Source organism: Cervus canadensis, chromosome 22 (assembly GCF_019320065.1).
Source record: "Cervus canadensis isolate Bull #8, Minnesota chromosome 22, ASM1932006v1, whole genome shotgun sequence".
NCBI classification, from domain to species: domain Eukaryota; kingdom Metazoa; phylum Chordata; class Mammalia; order Artiodactyla; family Cervidae; genus Cervus; species Cervus canadensis.
In genome coordinates, this window is record NC_057407.1 from 48,506,298 (window position 1) to 48,526,791 (window position 20,494).

A 20,494-nucleotide genomic window follows, 5' to 3' on the forward strand; every position below is an offset into this window, starting at 1 on the left:
GGAGGAAATGGCAACCCACTCCGGTATTCCTGCCTAGGAAATCCCATGGACAGAAGAGCCTGGAGGACTACAGTCCAATGTGGTTGCAAAAGGGCTGGCCACAACTTAGTGACTAAACAAACGAACAAAGGAAAAAAGTCTTTACTGAAGATGACTGAAGCTGTCACAGGTTAGAAGTGTGCATGTTGAGGATCTGCTTGAAACAATGGAGCCGTTACATGTGAGGTCTCCTGCCCAGTCTCCTCCAAGAGCAGCCAGGAATGCAGTATGGAGTCTGCCCTGGGCCTGAGGTGCCCCCCGCCCCCAGTCTCCTGGGTACCAGGATGGACCACACCTTGGGAGCCCTTTCTAGGCAACACCTGACCCTGAAGGCAGCTCCCATTATCCTAAAGTGACCTGACTTTCAAAAATCTACAACTGAGATAAAAGGTCCAAAATTTGCTGCCCAGGAAATACCAACAAGAGGTCAGAACTTTCTGGAACCTTAAAGAACCCAAATCTTTTTTTTTTTCCTGCTAAGTCACAAAAGATTGTTTTTTTCCATTTAAAAAATAATTGAAGTACAGTTAATCCACAATGTTGTGTTAGTTTCAGGGTGTACAGCAGAGTGACCCAGCCACACACACAGAGAAATATGTACCTGTTCCCTCCTAGATTTCCCCTTACCTCTAAAGAATTCAAATCTTACCCACCTCTTTGCCAAGAACAGTTTTCTCAGCTTGACTTTCAGGGTGAGGCAAGACGTGAAGAGGTTACGAGCACAGAATTTGAGACAAATCTGGATTTGAACCCTGGAGTGGCCACTGGCCCTATGTGTGAATTTGGACAAATTACTCACAATCTGGTGGTTATTGTCTTTTTTTTTCATGTATGAAGTGAGAATGATAACACCTTCCTCCCAGGACTTTTGGGTAGAGTAAATGAGAAAATGATTATGATTCACTTGAGCTTGACACATAGTAAGGGCACAGTGATTGCCAGTTATTAATACTGTCCCTGTGATCTTAATATCTCTTTTGTATGATCATTTCATTCTGGTAGCAAAGGACCTCATGGGCCAAAATGACACAGTGGTCTTCTCCAAATGTGTTTTTCTCTCATTATCAAAAAAAGGAAAGAAGGAAACCGAAGTCATTTTATTCTTCAGAGCTTTAAAAATGAGAATGTGCTCATTCTCATGATGTTTCCTGATAAACTGAATAAATGAATAAAATAAGACTCTGTATTTCCTGGTCAGACATACCCAGCTTTGCCTCATTTTATTGTGCTCCACTTTCTTATCTTTGAAGATACTACATTTTTTATTTTTTTATTTTGTTTACATTTTTTATTGATTGAAGGTTTGTGGCAACCCCAGGTCAAGCAAGTCTATGGACATCATTTTACCAAATGGCATTTGCTCACTTCACGTCTCTGTGTCCTATTTTGGTAACTCACACAATATTTCAAATTTGGTCATTATTGTTATATTTGTGATGGTGATCTGTGACTGGGGATCTTAGATGTTACTCCTATGGCTCACTGAAGGCTCAGATGATAGTTAGCTTTCCTTCTTTACCAGTAAGGTATTTTTAAATTAAGGTATGTACCTTTTTTTTGACTGCTCCAGGTCTTTTTTTTTTTTTTTCTTTCCTTGAACTGAACACATTTATTTTTTTAATTAATCAGTTTAATTGGAGGATAATTACTTTACAATATTGTGGTGGTTTTTGCCATACATCGACATGAATCAGCCATGGGTGTGCACGTGTCTCCCCATCCTGACCCCCCCTTCCCCCTCCCTCCCCACCCCATCCCTCTGGGTTGTCCCAGAGCACTGGCTTTGAGTGCCCTGCTTCAGGCATCGAACTTGCACTGGTCATCTGTCTTACATATGGTAATATACATGTTTCAGTGCTATTCTCTCAAATCATCCCACCCTCCCCTTCTCCCACACAGTCCAAAAGTCTTTTCTTTACATCTGTGTCTCTTTTGCTATCTTGCATATAGGATCATTGTGTTACTGTCTTTCTAAATTCCATATATATGTGTTAATATACTGTATGGGTGTTTCTCTTTCTGACTTACTTCGCTCTGTATAATAGGCTCCGGCTCCAGGTCTTAGTGGTGACATGTAGGATCTAGTTCCCTGACCAGGGATCGAACCCGGGCTCCTGCATTGGGAACACGGAGTCTTAACCACTGGCCACCAGGGAAGTCATTGTTTTTTTAAGACATAATGCTCTGGCACACTTAGTAGACTATAGTGGGGTATAAACATGACTTTTATATGCACTGCAAAATCAAAAACATTGGGATAGTCGCTTTATTGCAGTGCTCAGGAATTGAACTCGCAACAGCTCCAGGGTATAACTGTACTTGAGACAAAAGTGGCTTAATTTTCATTTCTGCCCAGGGTAGAAAAGGAAAGAGAAAAATGATAGCATATGGAACTCAGTTAAAACCCAAGGATGGGCTGCAAATTATTAAAGCTGCCCCACAGGATCCCTATGTCATATCCTACATGCAGGGACCTGCCATTTAGGCTTCCTTTAAGAAGTTTTAAATGATTATTTTTAAGCACATCTGAATTGTAGCAGACACTCCAGTTTTGCCAGGATGGGCAATTTGGCCCAGCATATTGACACAGAATTTTTTTTTTTTTTTTTTGGTTTTTAATTATAACATACAATCTGTTCTGAGATGATTTCCATCTAGACACAGGTGTCTGATTAGATGACAAGTGTGGCCCTACTGATTCTTCCCACATGCCATGAATTTATAAGCTTACCAGTCACGTTTACAGTTAAACTATTTATTTATGGACATCTGTCATTCCTTTCTTCTCATAATGTCTCTGATTTGCCTCCATTTTCGGCTGAGAAGGTTGATGCTGAGAGAGCAAGAGGAGAGGTCTCCAGGAGTCATCCTAGTTCCCACTTCCTCAGGAAACCGGAAGGATGCCAAGAAAGGTGACCCTCAAATGCCCGTACACAGAGGGACTAAGTCTTTTCATTTCTTTTCCTTACGGTGCTTCTTACAGAGCGGGACCCTCAATACATTTGTCAGGCTAAGGAAAGGGAAAACAGGTCTGTGGCTCAGGTGGTAAAAAATCCGCCTGCCAAGCAGGAGATATAGGTTCGATCCCTGGGTCAGGAAGATCCCCTGGAGAAGGAAATGGCAACCCACTCCAGTATTCTTGCCTGGAAAATCCCATGGACAGAGGAGCCTGGCGGGCTAGAGTCCATAGAGATCCAAAGGAGTTGGATGGGACTGAGTGACTAAACAATTCCAGGAAAGCTTCAGGGCAGAACCAGGAGGACAGGTAGCATTCTGTGAATACATGAGGGATGCAGGAGAGTTTAGCATGCAAGGAAGAGGGTTCAGCAGGGGGCCAGCGGAAGTCCAGGAAGATCTCATCGCAGGAGACATACAACAGTACTCTTGGAGCAAGAAAATCACTCTGGGCCACATGTTCAGTGGTGACTGAGGATGACAGAGGCAAGTCATGATGATAACTCAGGGTCCCAGATAGTGAGATTTCAGAGTCCGGGTGTAGTGGTAGATGACTTGGCCTGTGGTACCCAGAGTCAGGATGGGGGAGAGGTGGCCATGCCCTGGGATGGCTGTGCCCCAGCTGGTTCCAGCAGACCCTAACTCAGAACCCGTCCTCATTCTTGGTGGTTAGGACAGCACTCCGGGCTCACTCCATCCCTGAATCCAGGAAAGGCTCCACGGGCATGGCCCCCATTCCAGGGTGCGGGCACAAAAGATGTGGCAATAGCGCAGCCTAGTCTCTGCCACACCACCATCACGCATGCGCAGCCCACTGCCCAGCTGTCCTCAAACCCCCTTAAAACCTCTGTGATCTAGAGCCAGAGTGAGAATTGGCACCCCTTCTCCCCAACATAACTAGGAGCTATGAAGGCAGCACTTCTGACTTTGCCTGTATCATGCTACTGGGGAGTCCCAGTAGCAACCTCAAGATGCAATTACTTTTACTGTCTCTTCCACAAGCCCTCCTTCCTCCTTTAAATTTCTTAGTCCAGGGCAGATTTTTCTTCTTTAAAGGGAAGAGAAAAAAAAATAAAGAAAAATAAAGAAATAAAGAGAAGAGAAAAAATCAGGAGACTCTGAATGCCTGGTCCATAGGCAAGAAGAGCAAATAGCCTGGAGAGGAACAGCCTAGCACATCCCTGGGACCCTGGGTTCAGTCTCCAGGAACAGCTCCATCAGCCAAGGGAAATAGTGCCCTGAGGACTTCAGGGCTGACTCTAAGCAGCATTATCCAGGACCTACCCAGATAACCTGACCATGTCCACGCATCTCCAACAACAACTGACAAATCAATTAAGTAGAACCGTATGAAATTGCTAGCAGTTCTACCAATTACATCTCAGAGGATGGTTGGATGGCATCACTGACTCAATGGACATGAGTTCAAGCAAACTCTGGGAGATAGTGAAGGACAGGGAAGCCTGGCATGCTGCAGTCCATGAGGCCACGAAGAGTCGGACACGACTTAGCGACTGAACAACAACTGCCAATTACCTTAAAATTTCATATGGCTCAACCTAGCACGATCTTGGATAATAACCCCTACTCTGTCTCTACACTAACAATAGCTAATCAAAGTAGGCATAGTAAAAATTAAGCATCCTCATTCCCAGTCCTCAGCCACCAGTTGGCAGTTTCCAGGAAAGACGCAGGAAAGGATGCCCTTGTGGCATCATTTTTCTGGTAATTTCCTACGGCAACATAAACTGACCTCAGCTTGACACTACTGCTGCTTTTGCCTCAAACACCCACAAGACAAATGTTTATAGGGTTTTTCCCAGCACCCATCAAGCCCATGCATGCAGCAGAACTTTCACAAAGCCAGTTCTCTCCTTAAGAGCCTACGGGAGCTCCTTATTATCATCTCTGAGGGTCAAACCCAAACTCTTCAGCTTGACATGGAAGGTGCGCCCTCGTCCAGTGGCACCTCACCCATCCCAACCCCACTCTACCTGAGGTAGGAGATAGATGGGCCCCTGGGCAGAGCAGCTGGAATTTGCCAAATGGAGTAAAATTGAAGCTTTGTTTCCCCCAGATGCTCCAAGGACAAAGTTAATGGCAGGAGCTGAGCTCTGCTGGAGTAAAGAGATAAGAGGTCTGCTCATGAGGTCAGAGAAAACTCCCCAAATGCACATGCACAGGAAGGCTCCTCAGGGGTCAAAAACGAGGGCGTGCCATCCCGTAATAAGTGTCGTCAAACCTCCCACTGGCCTCTGCGCTGGAATCCATCTTGGCAAAAAAGCTGCATATACATATTGGGCGGAGGGTGGGGGGCGCTGGAAGGGTGGGTCCCAGAACAAGGCAGGTGTAGGAAAAGAAATGAAATAACTGGCCAAAGGTAAACAAAGATTCAGAAGAACTGCCTTATATATATGATTTAATGGCCTCTTTACTGCATTCTTCCTCACTGGGGAGGGCGCCCATACCCCTTCTCTCCGGGTTGTATTTCTGCCTTGCTTCAGTCTTAAACAAACACAGTGTTTCTCTGTGTACTCTCCCACGTTATACTGTATCTCTGATAATAAGCTTTGTACCTGTTTTTACAGTTTTTGCCTCTTTGAGAAATTCCTATTTCAAACACAGCAAGCGCGAGGGGAACTTTATTTCTAGCCTTTTGCCCCCAATGGACTAGCCGGCTAGGATTCCTGCTGTTCATCCAGGCTACCCAGGTTCAGGTCTTGGGCAGGGAACTAAGGTCTCACTTCAGGATGGTTCATTGCTGTCTCTCCAAGATGGCATCCTCACTCCTCCCACCCATCCAAGCCTCATCATCACGTAAGACCTAAGTCCTGCATCCACCACCAAACCCTCCCTGACCTCACAAGTTCACAGTCACAGCTCCCTCTTCTGAAGCTCTGTTCATTCATTAAAACAACGTTTCACACGAATGCTTGAGACCCTTTCTTCTGCACACCTCAGCTCACTGTTACTTCATCTTCAAAGGCGTAAATATTCCCCCTCTCGACTAAACTCAGCCTCACCAAAAGCAGAGACCATGGATTACGCAAACTCCCTCCCTCTGTCCCAGGATAGATAATAAGCACGTGAGATTGGGGAAACCCGTTTCCAGTACTAACTTCAGCACACATATCAGGTCTCAGGCTTCCGGCTCTCCTTGCAAATAATTGAGCGCTACTAGTTTCCACACTGGCAGACATCCCACAACAGACCTTAACTAGATGAAACAAGTGAGATGAAAGAAAACATGGTCACAGACATCCACTGACTACCAGGAAATGTGACAAGGTAGCGCTGGCCAAGGACAGATGATACAGGGAGGGAAAAGGAGTGTATTTCTTCGGAGTTTTGTGAAGCTTCCTTTCCAAGTTGCACAAAGAATGTGAACATGGGGTCAGAAGCTCTCATTTAAATCCTGGTCTTACCAGACTCTGAGTAGCTGTGTGACCTTGGGAACACTATGTGACCTCTCTGAGCCTCGGTTTCCTTGTGGGCTAACGCTGGCACCTCACCTCTGCATGCTGTTTGGCACAGAGTGGGCACTCAACTGGGTATGTTTTCTTCCCTCTCCAACAGAACAAGTCTCATAACCTCCGGTTTCCTCCCAGTCCACATACATGTCAAGGGCAAAGAGGACGTGATGCTAAATGTGACTCAGCAGGGAGAATTTGTCATTTAAGTAGTGACTGAAACAGAAAACCAGTAGGGACAGGACATTAAGAGAAACATCCGGGCAGATCTAAGCATCCGGCTCCTGTGGGCAGACAAACTTCCTGCTCACTGATCCTAGGATTCTCTGACTGGTCTGAGCCAATAAACTCAGTAACTGCAAAAGCATTTTGCTGTTATTACCTCTGATGGGTTTGGCTCCAAGCAACTGTGCCTCCTCACTGCTGCCATAACTCAGATGAATTAATGTAACCTCGTTCCACAAGGATCAGCTCTACACCTTTTGACACTGAAAAGGCTACCAAAATGACTGGAAGTCACATGAACCCAGTTTCCTATCCAATCATTTATCATTATTTTATCCAGGCTGCTAATCATCAAGTTTAGGGTCAAGAAAAAAAAAAGAAAGAAAATATACTGCTAACATGAATCTTTTACTTATATTTTTTCATGAGAACAAAAGGAGTGTACCATTTCCTAGTCATTAAAAAAATGTGGTACATCTGTCTTTATTTATTTTTGGCTCTGCTTCTGAGGCATGTGGGATCTTAGTTCTCCAACAAAGGATCGAACCCAAGCCCCCTGCCTTGGAAGCACTGAGTCTTAACCACTGGATCACCAGGGAAGTCCCTTCCTAGTCATTTTTAACCATAACCCATAGGTCTAAATTACATCACAAAGAAAAACTATGCCTAAGGTCAGCATCCACTTTGGAATTCTCGCCTTGGCTCCTATAATAACACACTAGAAAAAGAAATAGGAGAACCATACCCAAATTGCTATAGGACTTAAATAATAAATGATCACTCTTTCACCATTTACAAATTCTGAGTATTAAAAGAAATGGAAATTGGTGTTTTAAAACATCTGGTTAATAAGCAATGCAACAAAAAAGCCCATGCAATGCATTGAATGACAGGGAATCTTCCTTCCTAACAGGGAAGCGCCACTTGAAATTCTTTCCCTTTATCAACCTTATTCCTTGATGGTGTCAACAGACTGATTACTGGTGGCCTCAGTAGGCAGTGCTAAGAGACGATTCACTTCCATTCGTCTATGGGAGATGGAGCGGAATTGGCTGAAATCATTTTCCTTTTCACTGAGTAATCATTTGTCCTGGGATTTTTCCAGGGGCTGTTTGGGAACAAACTCATTTTGCTCATATGCAAATCTGAGGCAGGAGAAACATTTGCGAACTTACATTTGATTATGCAAACATTCCCAAGGAGGGTTTCCTAAACGAATAAAAAATTGGAACGCAGCCTTTTACTAAGCCTAGTTAAACTGTTTCGTAACTAGGAAGCCTGGGCAATGTCTGTATTGATCAAAGCCGGGAAAACTAACAAGGGTAAGGTAGTAAAATAAAATGCTACTATTTACTGTCTGTCATCACCGATGACACTCTAATGTCTTCGCTAATTAATTTTTACTACCAACAGGACATCAGGAACAGAGTAATTAGAAGGACTTTCTCCTGCTCTCATCTCAGAAATGTCCCAGGTTTGGGGTTCTCTCTCATCTGCTAAGCTTCTTGTGCCAGTTCCAAGTGCCTCCCAGCATGTTGGCATAAAAGCTCTCTAGGGTCTCTGGGTGAGGGATGTTTGCCAGTCCTTGTTAGAACAGATGCCTGATATATTTTTCCCAAGGTACTTGCTGATTTAATGATGACATTTACTGTCCCAGCTACCTTGAAAATCGTGATGCATTTTATGCGGTGCCTCTGTTGTTTACAAGGGGATTCTAAAGTGAACCAGCATACGTGTCATCCCTCATTTTCAAAGCTCATCTCTGACCCCCCTCAATATCTCTCATCTACCACCCCTCAGTTTCCTGGCTCACCCTGATCTGGTCCCACTTCATCATCACGTCACAGTTCCCACTTTCTTCTCTGCTAGTTTTATTTTATCTGAAGAATCCTCCTGTTTATGCAAGCCAGAAGGTATTCTCCTCTCCCCTCAAACATCTCAGGTCATCCCAGGACAAAAAGGACCCAGGACTGAAGTATGAACTTTTCTCTGTTGTCACTGACCTGCTTCCTTTGAGCATCCTCCTAAAGTGGTAAAACCAGCAGCTCCCATTTGGCAGGGCTTCTCAAATGCTAATTGTGACACCACCAGGGACCATATTAAAATGCAATCCTAATACAGTCAGTCCAGGTGGAGGGTGGGGCTGAGATTCTGCAGCTCTAACAAGGTCCCCAGGTGATGCAATGCTGCTGGCCCCTGGACCACACTTTGAGAAGCAAGTACAGCTATAGCCCTAAGCTATACAGAGAAGCTGCAGGTAGGGGGCACAGCAGAAAGGGGCAAGGTAGGGCCCTGGGACCACCCTGGCAGGCCAGGGGACAGCAAAGCGGAGGGAAGTAAGGAGTGACATCACAAATGGAGGAAGAACCGGAGCATCCTGAGGATGCTCATCCTGGTGCACCTGAAGATGAGGTGACATCCTCCCCAGGGGGGACCCTGAGGATGCTGGCTGAGGTCCTGTGAGAACAGGTGGGGCCACTGGGACCCCATGCTGGGCATTAATATTAACACGACCTCGTTTGCTTCCAGGCTGGTGAGCTTCAGACATCTCAGTAACCACGACAAATAACCTTCTCCCCACCCTCGGTTTGTCCAGATGAACCCTTCTCCCGCCTTCTGCTTGTTCCATCACATGAAGCTCTCATTCTCCTCTTTTTGCCTGCTGCTCTGTGTCCCACCGTTGTCCCTCACGTCGGTCCTCCTCTGTGACATCCAGTGCCGGTTGGCTTTGACCGAGGCTTCCGCTGGGGACAGCTTCTCTTTCAGGCTGACCCCTGGGTTTAATGTTTCTTCCAACACTCCCCAGCTCACCCACGTTTGGGGTATCACCGCTTACTCAGTAGAATTACAAGAAGGCACAGCTCCCAGACCGGGCTGTGGTTTCCTATGACCTGGATTTTTAACCCCATTTGTCTGTTGCAGCTCAGAGATTCACAATAACCTTGACTTGGGCTGAAGTTTTGCTTCTCTCAGGACTGTTCAAGGAGGCTCAAGGGGGTGTGTTTACTTGGAAAGGGAGCACTAAACTACATCCCACCTTGGGACCCGTCTCCAGCTGACTTGATCCTGCCAGACTTTGTATTTTCCTTCTTCTGTCTGGTGATCACACCACAAAGCTTTCACTGGCCCACTGGTCTCTACCCGCCTGCATCAGAACAACATTCAAACACTGGGCTAGACAGAGCTTTACCACGCTCTATCCCTATAGGTGAGGTGCAGTAACCATTCTTTATTTTTGGCATGTAGGATCTTAGTTCCTGACCGGGGATAGAACCTGCACCCCCTGCACTGGAAGCAGAGAGTCTTAACTCCTGAACCACTGGCAATCATTCTAAAAGCAATTCTTCCATTGTCTTTTTTTCTAGAGAGATGAGCAGATCTTACTCATTTCTGCATCTCTGTGCTCTGATTGGACGGATCTCAGAGTGATGTAAAGACACTTGGTGTATCTGTACCATCCACCAGCACCTCCCTGTAGACTCGCGTCCCTCATTATCAGACGTACATCTGAGGGGCAGGCACAGACCTCCACTTTCCATTATTGGGAATTCTCTGGTGGTCCACTGGTTAGAACTCTGTGCTTTCACTGCCAAGGGCGATGGTTCAATCCCTGGTAGGAGAACTAAGGCCCCACAGCTGCATGGCACAGCCAAAAGCACGAAAACAAAAGACCTGCCATTATTGTAAGGACAGAGGAAGCAAAGAGCTTGCGGATTTTTAGAAAGTGGTTTTTAAACGATTTTGACTTCTCTGTAAGACAATCTCCATGTGCAACGTTTAATTAAATAGCAAGCAAGTAAAATGATTCAAGAGTAAATGTTCCAAAAGTATATATAGTTTTCATTGATATACAGGAGAAATGACACATTTGAAAAACACTGGGGCTGCTTATGTAAAATAATAATAAAGGAATATGATGAATAATTTTGAGCCAATAAATAAGACAACTTAATGAAATGGGTGGATTCCCTGAAAGAGACATGTTACCAAAGTTCACTCAAGAAGAAATAAATACCGTAAGTAGTTCCACTGTGCTATTTACCCGAGGGTTATTTTATTTTTCTTGGCTGTGCTGCACTGCATTCAGGATCTTAGTTGCTTGAGTAAAGATCAAATCCACAATCCACATCCCCTGCATTGGATTCTTGGAGTCTTAACCACTGGACTGCCAGGGAAGTCCCTACCTGAGGTTTAGATATACCAGACTGAGGAAGAACTTTATATAAATATTTAAGGCATGGTCATTACATGATTGATTGGATTTATTGGTAAAAATTCTCAGAAATTGCTTATATGGAAATATCATGGATCAATCTAAGAAAGATACAAAGAAGAATCTTAAGAAGGACCATGTGTTGAAGGCAAAGGCCATGTAGGTGAAAAATCTGTGGGTATCAGAATTAAAAGAGCCAATAGTCCAACACCCTAAATTTTTAGATATAACTGTAGACCAGAGAGGTTAAGCAATTAGCCCATGCCACAAAGCCAGCTAGTAAGAACTGAAACAATTCTTCCACAGATCCTGAATCTTTCTGAGCAAGAGTTCAGACAGGTTTGGGGGAGTCATTTGTAACCATGGAATAAAGCAAAACTCATGGGATCAGCCAGAGGAAACAAAGCCAGACTCAGACTCATCAACAGGCAACAAGGCCCACACAGAGCAGCCTCAGTTTAACTGTGCTCCAATCATGAAGCCAGCCAACATCCCAACTGGGCAAAATAAGGTCACCCAGCGTTCCTGCAGCTGGCAATAAACAAGTGAGCTTGTCCCTGATCCCCGTAGACAGGATGAGCTAAAAAAAAAAAAAAAACAACTCCCCAGAGTGAATTAAGATTCCAAACAAAGAAGAGTGATGCTGGGGGAAAGCAGATTAAGGTACAACCTTTTCTTCCTTTAGGGAATTAAAACTGGACTTGGTTTTCCTCTCACTGGAAAGTAGGGAAGAAGTCACAGTGCAGGGACTCCGACTGCATCCAATAAGTATTTAATACTATGCAGCTCCAGCCCAATACCCAACCCGAGTATCAGAGCCACAGGGGTCCTCAACTGCACCTCTGCTGGCCGAGTACCTGGCGTTCCCCACTCCAAGGGGCCAGCACCAGCCCCGCCTGCCAGGAGACGGGAGGTAAAGACGGTCACAAGATGACAGGCAGAAGGTCACCCACACAGAGGAAGCCCTCAGTACCTCAGAGTTACATCAGATTGACAACAGCGGCACCAAGGCAACAGGTCCCCTACTAAGGCGATCTCAGGACTTCCCTGCCTGCCCAGTGGCTAAGACTCTGGGCTCCCAACGCAGGGGGCCCGTGTTCGCGCCCTGATTGGGGAACGAGAGCCCACAGACTGCAACCAAGCGTTGGCATGTCGCATAAAGATCCCGCATGCCACAACCAAGACTGAAGATTCTGCAGGTCACCACCAAGATCCGACGCAGCCAGATAAACAAGTATATACATAAAAATGCCAATCTCAGTGAGTAGAAACTTACATGGTTCCCTTAAACAGCCCCACTGCTACATCTAGGCCTTTTGAGAGCATCATTTACAGATACTTTTCACCAAGGCTGCTTCCTTCCAAGCCTTAACAGGGGTAAACCTTGGCGGCTCTGGCTTCTCCATTTGGGGTTAAGTTTCTTCAGGATCCCTTGTAATGCCGTCTCTTGACATTTGCCCAAAAATATGTGATCTGCAGGGATGAAGCCTAGTAAGTAAATGGGCCTTGCCTGGCAAGGTTCCAAACACCCAGCCCTAATGGCAAGCTTGTAGGCAGACTGTCCATAAACAGGTATTGCAGGAATGAACCTAACAAATCCATAGTCGTTTTTAAGAAAACAGCCTCGCAGTCAATGGGCCAGGTGATCAAGGCAATCCTGTACTCAGGATTTTTTTTAATCTGTTTCTGCCTGCGAATCTACTGACAGCTCCTCAGTCATGGACGCTGCAAGTGCCCACTCAGACGCCCTTACCAGGTGGCAGCTGCCACCCGCCAGCTCTTCTGATTGATGGGGGCGGGAAGGGTACAAAGACAGGGCCCTTACCCCACAGGGAGAACAGCTCCTTGAGGCAGTGCAAGCCCCATCACTCCCAGCTGAGACCACATCCTGGCTTAGCTGCATCCCTCGCTCACCTTGTTCCCCCACCTCCTTCTCCTATCAGCCCTACCGCCAAAGTCACACACACAGGAATCCCTACCTCAGGGTCCGCTTCCAGGGAACACAGACCCCCACCACTGCCCCAAATTATGAGCGGTCTTTACATTTTGTTATTTTATTTTGAGGGTAGAACCACACTGCAAGGCATGTGGGATCTTAGTTCCCCGACCTGGATTGAACCCTCACCCTCTGCAGTGGAAGTGTGGAGTCCTGGGCCATCAGGGAAATCCCGAGAAGCCTTTCAATTTTAAAATAAGAATCGGCACTAAGCATTTTGTGTTTGGTGGCATTTTTCCAAATTCCTAAGTAGAAGGCATCCCTTCTCTCGAGTTTCATTAGAAACAAAAGGCAATTCGAATAAAAATCTACCATGCATGTTTTTTCCTCGGTTAACACCCTCACTTAAGAACACCCACACATTGTGTGTATGACCACAGCAAACAAGCTGAGACAAACCCACCCCTCCCCACCTCGACACAAACACTCCACTTGCCTTTCTAGAAAAACCCCTTAGCAAGGACACCTACTTTGTCCTCTGATGAAGAAAGCACAGGAAACTTACAGCACCAGGCAGCCGCTGATGACTTTGCTCCGTACTATAGACAAAGCAACTGGGAAAAAAGCAAATAACTGACAAACCTTCCCGAGAACACGGAACCCGCAGGGGTCTTTCCACTGGGTCTCACTTTGTACTTATCCCCCGTTTCTCCTTAATCCAAGTGTGGATCCCTGTGTTTCTTTCACGCTACAGGACTGCTTTGGCAAAGACAGTCTTCGAAACCAGCAAACCATAATAAAAAAAAACAAACAAAAACCCCAGCAAACCTCCTCAGTTATACTGTTCTTGTAGAAAATGAGCAACACCTGGGAATTCTAAATTTAATATTAGTGGCATTAAAGAGAAAGCACTAGAACTTCTAAAAGCCGCTGCAAGCACACATAACCCTGCACTTGGCCACTTCCTCATAATTAGTTTGCTGGGGAGGTCTGCCACCCCTGGGCTTCGCTTGACTCCAAGTTCTACAAAGAAAAAGGAGTTTCCATCTAGTTCCTTTTTTTCTTTTTCAATTAACATTTCCCATGATTTTGGTTTTCTTAACTCAAACACAGTAAGTAAAATAAAAGGACTCCTTTTATTTTGTCTTACTTTAACCAGTCTGACCTGTCAGTTCTAGTTCTTTAACCAGACCTGACCTGTCTTGACTGTCCCTGCCAGAGTCCTCTGACAGTGTCTTTTATTATCCAGACTCAAAATACAAACATGTTATGACCAAGAAGGGTCAGTCGTCAAAGGGAAGACTGTGATGTTGGAGCTACTGATGTCTAGGACCAGTCAGAGACACCTACAAGTGAGTTTCAAATTCTTGAGAGACGATGTCTCAAAGAGAAAGCACAGTGAACCCAAGCTATTTGTCTCACAGCATCTGCAACTCTGCACGTAGACTGTGGGTTGGCTACGATGATTCCTACCAAATGCCCAGTTCCTTTGTATACCTTTTCTCTCTATCCCTCCTTCACTCCCTGAATTTTCTTTTTTCTTTTTTTTTTGGCGCAGCATATGGGATCTTAGTCCCCCAACCAGGGATCCCACCCGTGCCCCTTACAGTAGAAATGTGGAGTCCTAACCACTGGACTGCCAGGGAAGTCCCTTGAGTTCATTTCAACTCTAGCATATATCCATTTATTTATTCAGAGCCACTTGGAAAGGCAGTTAGGGCACACAGAAGCTAATGAAAGTTTTCTATTTTTCACTGCAAAATACAATTAGCTAGTGGTCAACTATAAGGCCAACATTTTAAAATTACATATATTTAATATTAGGTTTTCCTGTATAACAACAACAATCAGTTGGAAAATACAATTTTAAAGTAAGAACATACATAATGTTAACATACATATAATTCCTAGGAATGAGGTTAGCAAGAAATACATATGATCAGCATAAGTGTTAGTCACTTGGTCGTGTCCGACTCTTTGCGACCCTGTGGACTGTAGCCTACCAGGCTCCTTGGTCCGTGGGATTTTCCAGGCAAGTGTACTGGAGTGGGTTGCCATTTCTTTCTCCAGGGGATCTTCCCAACCCAGGAATCGAACCAGAGTTGTCTCCTGCATTGGAGGCAGATTCTTTACCAATTGAGCTATCAGGGAAGCCCATAAGAAAAATCACAAAACTGAGAGAGGAGATAGGATATCCATTTAAATAATGGTTCCAGAATGTGAAGTCCTAATAGGTTAAACATATCAGTTCTTTTCAGTTGGGATTTGTAGGTTTGATGCCATTTAAGCACTAATGTAATTTTTAAAGACAGACAAGAGGGAAATGAGTAATGAGGATAGTAAAATGTATTATAGAGCTATAATTACAATGGCTTGGTACTTACACAAAAAGAGCTGAATTTCACAAAAAAGAAAACTGTAGCCCCAAAATAGATGCTACCTCACTTGAGAATTTAATGTGTAATAAAAGATCATTACAAAGTAATTGAGAAGGGAAGGATTTTCATTCAATATTGGAACAATTGGATAATAATCTGGAAATGCGATGCACTTGGATTTTTATTTGACAAGCATGTACCAAAATAAATTCAAGGTGAATTAATTACAAGTCACAGAAAAACAAATAAGTGGTACTTTAATATTAATCAAACCACTGAAGAGAGAACAAGTTTGGAAAACAGAAACATTAAAGATGAGCTCGGGTAAAAGATCCCAAGAGTTCTTAGGTATCAGGAAGGATGAACTGACTTTAGTGATGCCAGCCTACCCACAGGGACAGGGCCAATGCTGTGTGTCAGGTGGCGAGGTGCTCCAACCAGTCAATGCCAAGAAGCTCAGAGGCTACCATAAGACAAGCTTCTTGCTCCTGCGAAATCCCACTGGGCTGAGCCTGTTCCTCCATCTCAGATCCTCCCGGGTTGCTGCAGTGATGGGAGAGACACAATGGGAGTGCCCTGGCTCTTGCTCACTCTCATGAGAAGTGACACACAGCACTTCCACCCACCCAACCAACCCAAAGGGTCTTGGGGTGGACTGGCCCCAAAGCAGACTTCGACTTGGGTTGGACTCTACCTAAAGCAGAGCCTGGGGGAAGCTTTGGGTTGACTGGGGGAGGTGAGCCTGGGACATGCTGGAGGAGGCGGAAGAAATGAGGCAGTATAGGAGCATGAATGAGCAGATCACTGCTGGGGGCAACCTGGGCTCAGCTCTGCTGGGAACCTCTGGGGAGGACAGGCAGAGGATGTCCACGGGCTGGCCCACCAGGGGGACAGGGGAACTGTGGTATGTATCTACCCATCGCCCTTCATCAGTGGTCCAGGGCTGCTCCCAGGAGCACTAACCTCCCAGCACTTCTGGGCCAACCATGCCCCTTGCAGCCAGGGAAAGCCCTCCAACGGGGCTGCAGTGCATTTCAGGAAACGCATCAGGACAGGGGCTGTGGTGGTGCCATGCAACCATCTCCTCCTCTGTGGGGGACTCACAGCACCTGCTAAAGAAGGGGAGACGTGGATATCTGGGGAGCACCGTCTCTGCCACCAATGCAAAGACCAAGCTCCAGAGGATTCTTTAGCCAATCTGACACCTACAGAGCATCTGAACAAAACTAAACGACCAGCTTCATCCAGTCTATTCCTGGAAAGACACTTCTAAAACCAAGGCTTATCATTGCTGGGAGATCTGCTCCCCCATTCAGCACTGAGGTGCAAAGGTGCTCCCTGAAGGTGCCCTGGACTAGCTTGTGGGTGTGGAGGTGACTGGTAGGGAAAAATGCCCCACCAGTTCTGGGGGATTCCAAGCCTGTTTGCATGTACTATGTGGTTTCTGAGGGTGACCAATAAGGACTAGCTCACAAACCACTGACCACAGGTTCCAAAGAAAACCAGCAAGGGAAGCCTGCATGTCCCCCTGGAGGCCCTGAGAGGTGCTGCTGTGAAGGTGATGCCTGTGTAGAGACCAAGAGACAAGTGGAAATTTGTCAGGCATGAGGACAGACAGGGTGGATGCCACTTACAGCAGCTTTTTGCTCTTGTTGGTGCGTTAGGTTAATACTTCATACAAAAGGGAAATACCAAGTGACCTTTCAAATTACTTAATGTGAGGCTTCCCTGGTGGTCTGGTGATTAAGAATCTGCCTGCCAATGCAGGAGACAGGGGTTCGATACCTGGTCTGGTAAGATCCCATATGCCACCGGACAAGTGAGCCCGTGTGCCACAGCTACGGAGTCCGAACTCTAGAGCCCTTGAGCTGCAGCTACGGAGCCCACGAGTCCTAGAGACCGTGCCCTGCACAAGAGAGGCCACCGCAGTGAGAAGCCCTCACTCCACAACTAGAGTAGCCCCAGCTCACTTCCACTAGAGCAGGCCCATGCTCAATGAAGACCCAGCGCAGCCAACATGATACATTTAAAAATATATAATGCCAACTTTTAAAATTAATGCCAAAAACTTTCATTAGTACAAGACTTCACTCTAGCCACCAGAGATGTGTTTTTGTGACCCTTTTTCACGTGTGTGTTTGGGTGGCCTCATGTTTTCTGCCCTCCTCTGCCCCGAAGTGCAGTTTCCATACTTCTTATTGCATAATTACCTAGAGACCATTTAACCAGCACCACGCCTGCTCTCTCCTCAGAGAATTTTTGAGCTTCTCTGTCCAAAAGCACAGAGCGGAAAGTGAATCGTTGGTGCTCTTCGAAACTGAAGGCAGATCACTAAGCTCACGTGATATGGGATGACAGCTTCAATCTCAAAACCATCCCCAGTTTTCTCAAACGATTATCACTTTCCTCCAACATGCAGAAGACGAAAAAGTGTGTGTTTAATTAGGCAAAATGTTACCAGATTCTGGCAGATTCTGACCTTCTCCAACGGGTCACAAGTGGCAGGCACAAGAGATGGGTTAACTCAGAACCTCCAAATGAACACTAATGAAATGTCCTGGAGAGGGAAAAATAAGACACCGCAAGATGCGAGAGCTTCTCAGAAATTGGTTCAGGAGGGCTTTGGTCAGTTAGAAAAAGTGGGGTGATGGATGTGGCTGAACACAGTCTGCCCCAAAGCTCTTCTGTTCCTCCCATGGATGCATATGGTCTTCTCCTGGGACAGCGGCACCCTCAACTTCCCCCATTCTCTGACCTCCACAGCCAAGAGTCAGTTCCTTCTCCCAATCCTTTCCTTCACTGTCCACATCTGGTCAATCTCCAAGTCCTAGGGACTCCACTTCCTAAATGTCTCTCAAATCTGATGCCTCCTCTCCACTCCCTTAACTACTTGCTACCTACATGCATGTTCTCTGCACCCCCCCGCCCATTACATGGGACCTGAATGATCTGCCTCTGACCTTCCTTCCTACCCATCCCCTCCCACACCCCTGGACAAAGTGATGTCTCTGAATCATAAAGTGGGTCATCCCTTTCCTGCCTCAACTGAACAACTCCAGTGGGTTTCCACCTGTTTCTCGAATTCTGGAGAATCCTCAGATATACTCTAGGGGGTTCACAATTCTCCAAAAGTATTTTTTATTTAACTTTGTGCTTTCACTTGAATGATCCTCTTTGTTAAAGATTATTACTAGAAAATCAACAGAAACATATTCTGGGTCATCTGAATGAGCGGGTTATGACCAAGTGCTACCACGTAATTCCACTCTGTGTATTCTTGCACTTATGATGCAGCTGGTCACAAGAAATAGAATTATTATGTTAACATGTTTATTATTTTAATATTATTTGAATTGTCACAGGCTAGTGAGAAAACAACAAATCAGACTTAACTCAGACAAAGGGAACCTGAGAAGTGGGCCATCACATGACCCGTGTGAAACAGCACACAGCATCCCAAACTCATAAGAACCTGAAAAATCACCCAGAAATGGTGATTTAGTTTTAGCAAGAATGACTTCCTCCATCACATTAAATTCATGGAGTTAATCTGAATTTATTCAATTTGTAGCTGTGCTGATACTTTATTCACACATTTGTTTTGGTTTTACGGTCATAAGGAAGCTCTAAATGTGAAGAGTTCAGACATATTTAAGGCTACCACATATTTGAGTTGCACTGTAATAAGAATAATTTTAGCCACCACTAGGCACTCTAGCATTTTTTCTCCTTTAAATAAATTCACATATTACTCGCATTTGAGAAACTCGGGCCCTCAGAATAAGGCTTTAAGTTACAAAACACAGCATATGTGAGAGAGACAGTGACGTTCTCTGACCTTCCCACCCACCCACCCTTCATCATTTCCCACTCCTCTTGCCATTGGTTCTGGCCAATGGGCTGCAACACAGGAAGGGATGCATCGGCCCCAGGCTGCAGCATAGAAGAGCCAGTGAGCACCCCTCCTGTGTTCTCATCCACCACTGGTGACCACACATAGGCCAATTTTTCCAAATGGTGTGGCAGCAAGAGGGGAAAGCTCTGTCAGGTTGGCCTTCCACTGACCTATGAAGAACACACAGAGCAAGTGAGAAGTCACCATTGTTGCGTGAAGCTACTAGGGGATGAATCTGATTTGTTACTGCAGCAGAGCCTAGCTTATCCTGTCTTCAGGAATGGCCATCTACCTCCCTGAACAAGCCCTTCCCATCATGCTCCAGGCTGCAAACAACTTTTAGTTCAATGACCTGAACACACCAAACTGCTTCTTGGCACCTTACTTTTGCATATGCTGTTACTTAATCCTAGAATGCCATTCCCCACACTCTTCTGTCCTCCTCCTCATCCTGCCATTGTGATTCATCCTTCAAAAGCTAGTTCAGATATAATTACCACCAGGACATTTTCCTGCCTTTTCCAACCTTCTTTCCCCCATCACCATTACCCAAGAACTCTACAGAATGCTTTCTTGCCATGTGATAATTACATGTTTACATGTCCCCACTCTACCCCCAAACATACTGTTGCAAGATCAGTGGCTTATTCACCTCCACACTGTCAAGACCACCATGCAGGAGAAGTAGGCAGCATTTGGCAATTTGGCCAGGAAAAGCTTCCTCCAAAGGACTTGTCCTAAGGTACTTCAAGGAAGCTGAGTCGAGATCCATCACCCCCCAGAGAAAACCCTTGACCCAAGAGCAAAAACTCCAGGAAGTCCCAGCTGTCTCTGCCCCAGTTCCAGACCAGACACGTGGTGTTCTGAGAAGACTGAACCATCCTCACCATCTCCCCAAACTCAGTGCTCTTCAGCCCCCACTAAGGACTCAGACTTTACCTGGCAGGCCTTAGCCAAGGGCTTTGTACTCAAAGTGTGGCCCACACTTAAGAACTAAGGAGTGGGACTTCCCTGGTGGTTCAGTGGCTAAGACTCTGAGCTCCCAACGCAGGGGCCCAGGTTCAACTCCTGGTCAGGGAACTAGATCCCACACGACACAGTGAAGATTGAAGATCCTGTGTGCCATAACCCAGGGAAGCCAAATAAATAAATAAATAATTTTTTAAAATAAGAACTGAGTAGCTAGTGAGAAAAGTGGAACCAGACACCTGGGTCAGAACCCACATTTTAGCAAGATGCCAGGTGACTCATACACTTACAACATTTGAGAGGCACTGACCTAAGGTACCCAAACAGAATCTCTCCATCCTGACAGGTAACTTTAATAACCATACTTTTATACACTGATGTATGCAATCATATCACAATAAAACTGAAAGATGA

General features: G+C 45.5%; 1 protein-coding gene across 1 annotated transcript in view; it reads right to left on the reverse strand.

The window, feature by feature from the left end:
* DCLK3 (doublecortin like kinase 3) overlaps positions 1–20,494 on the reverse strand; it is a 39,093-nt gene that overhangs the window by 14,686 nt on the left and 3,913 nt on the right. The gene's annotated exons all lie outside the window — the stretch shown is intronic.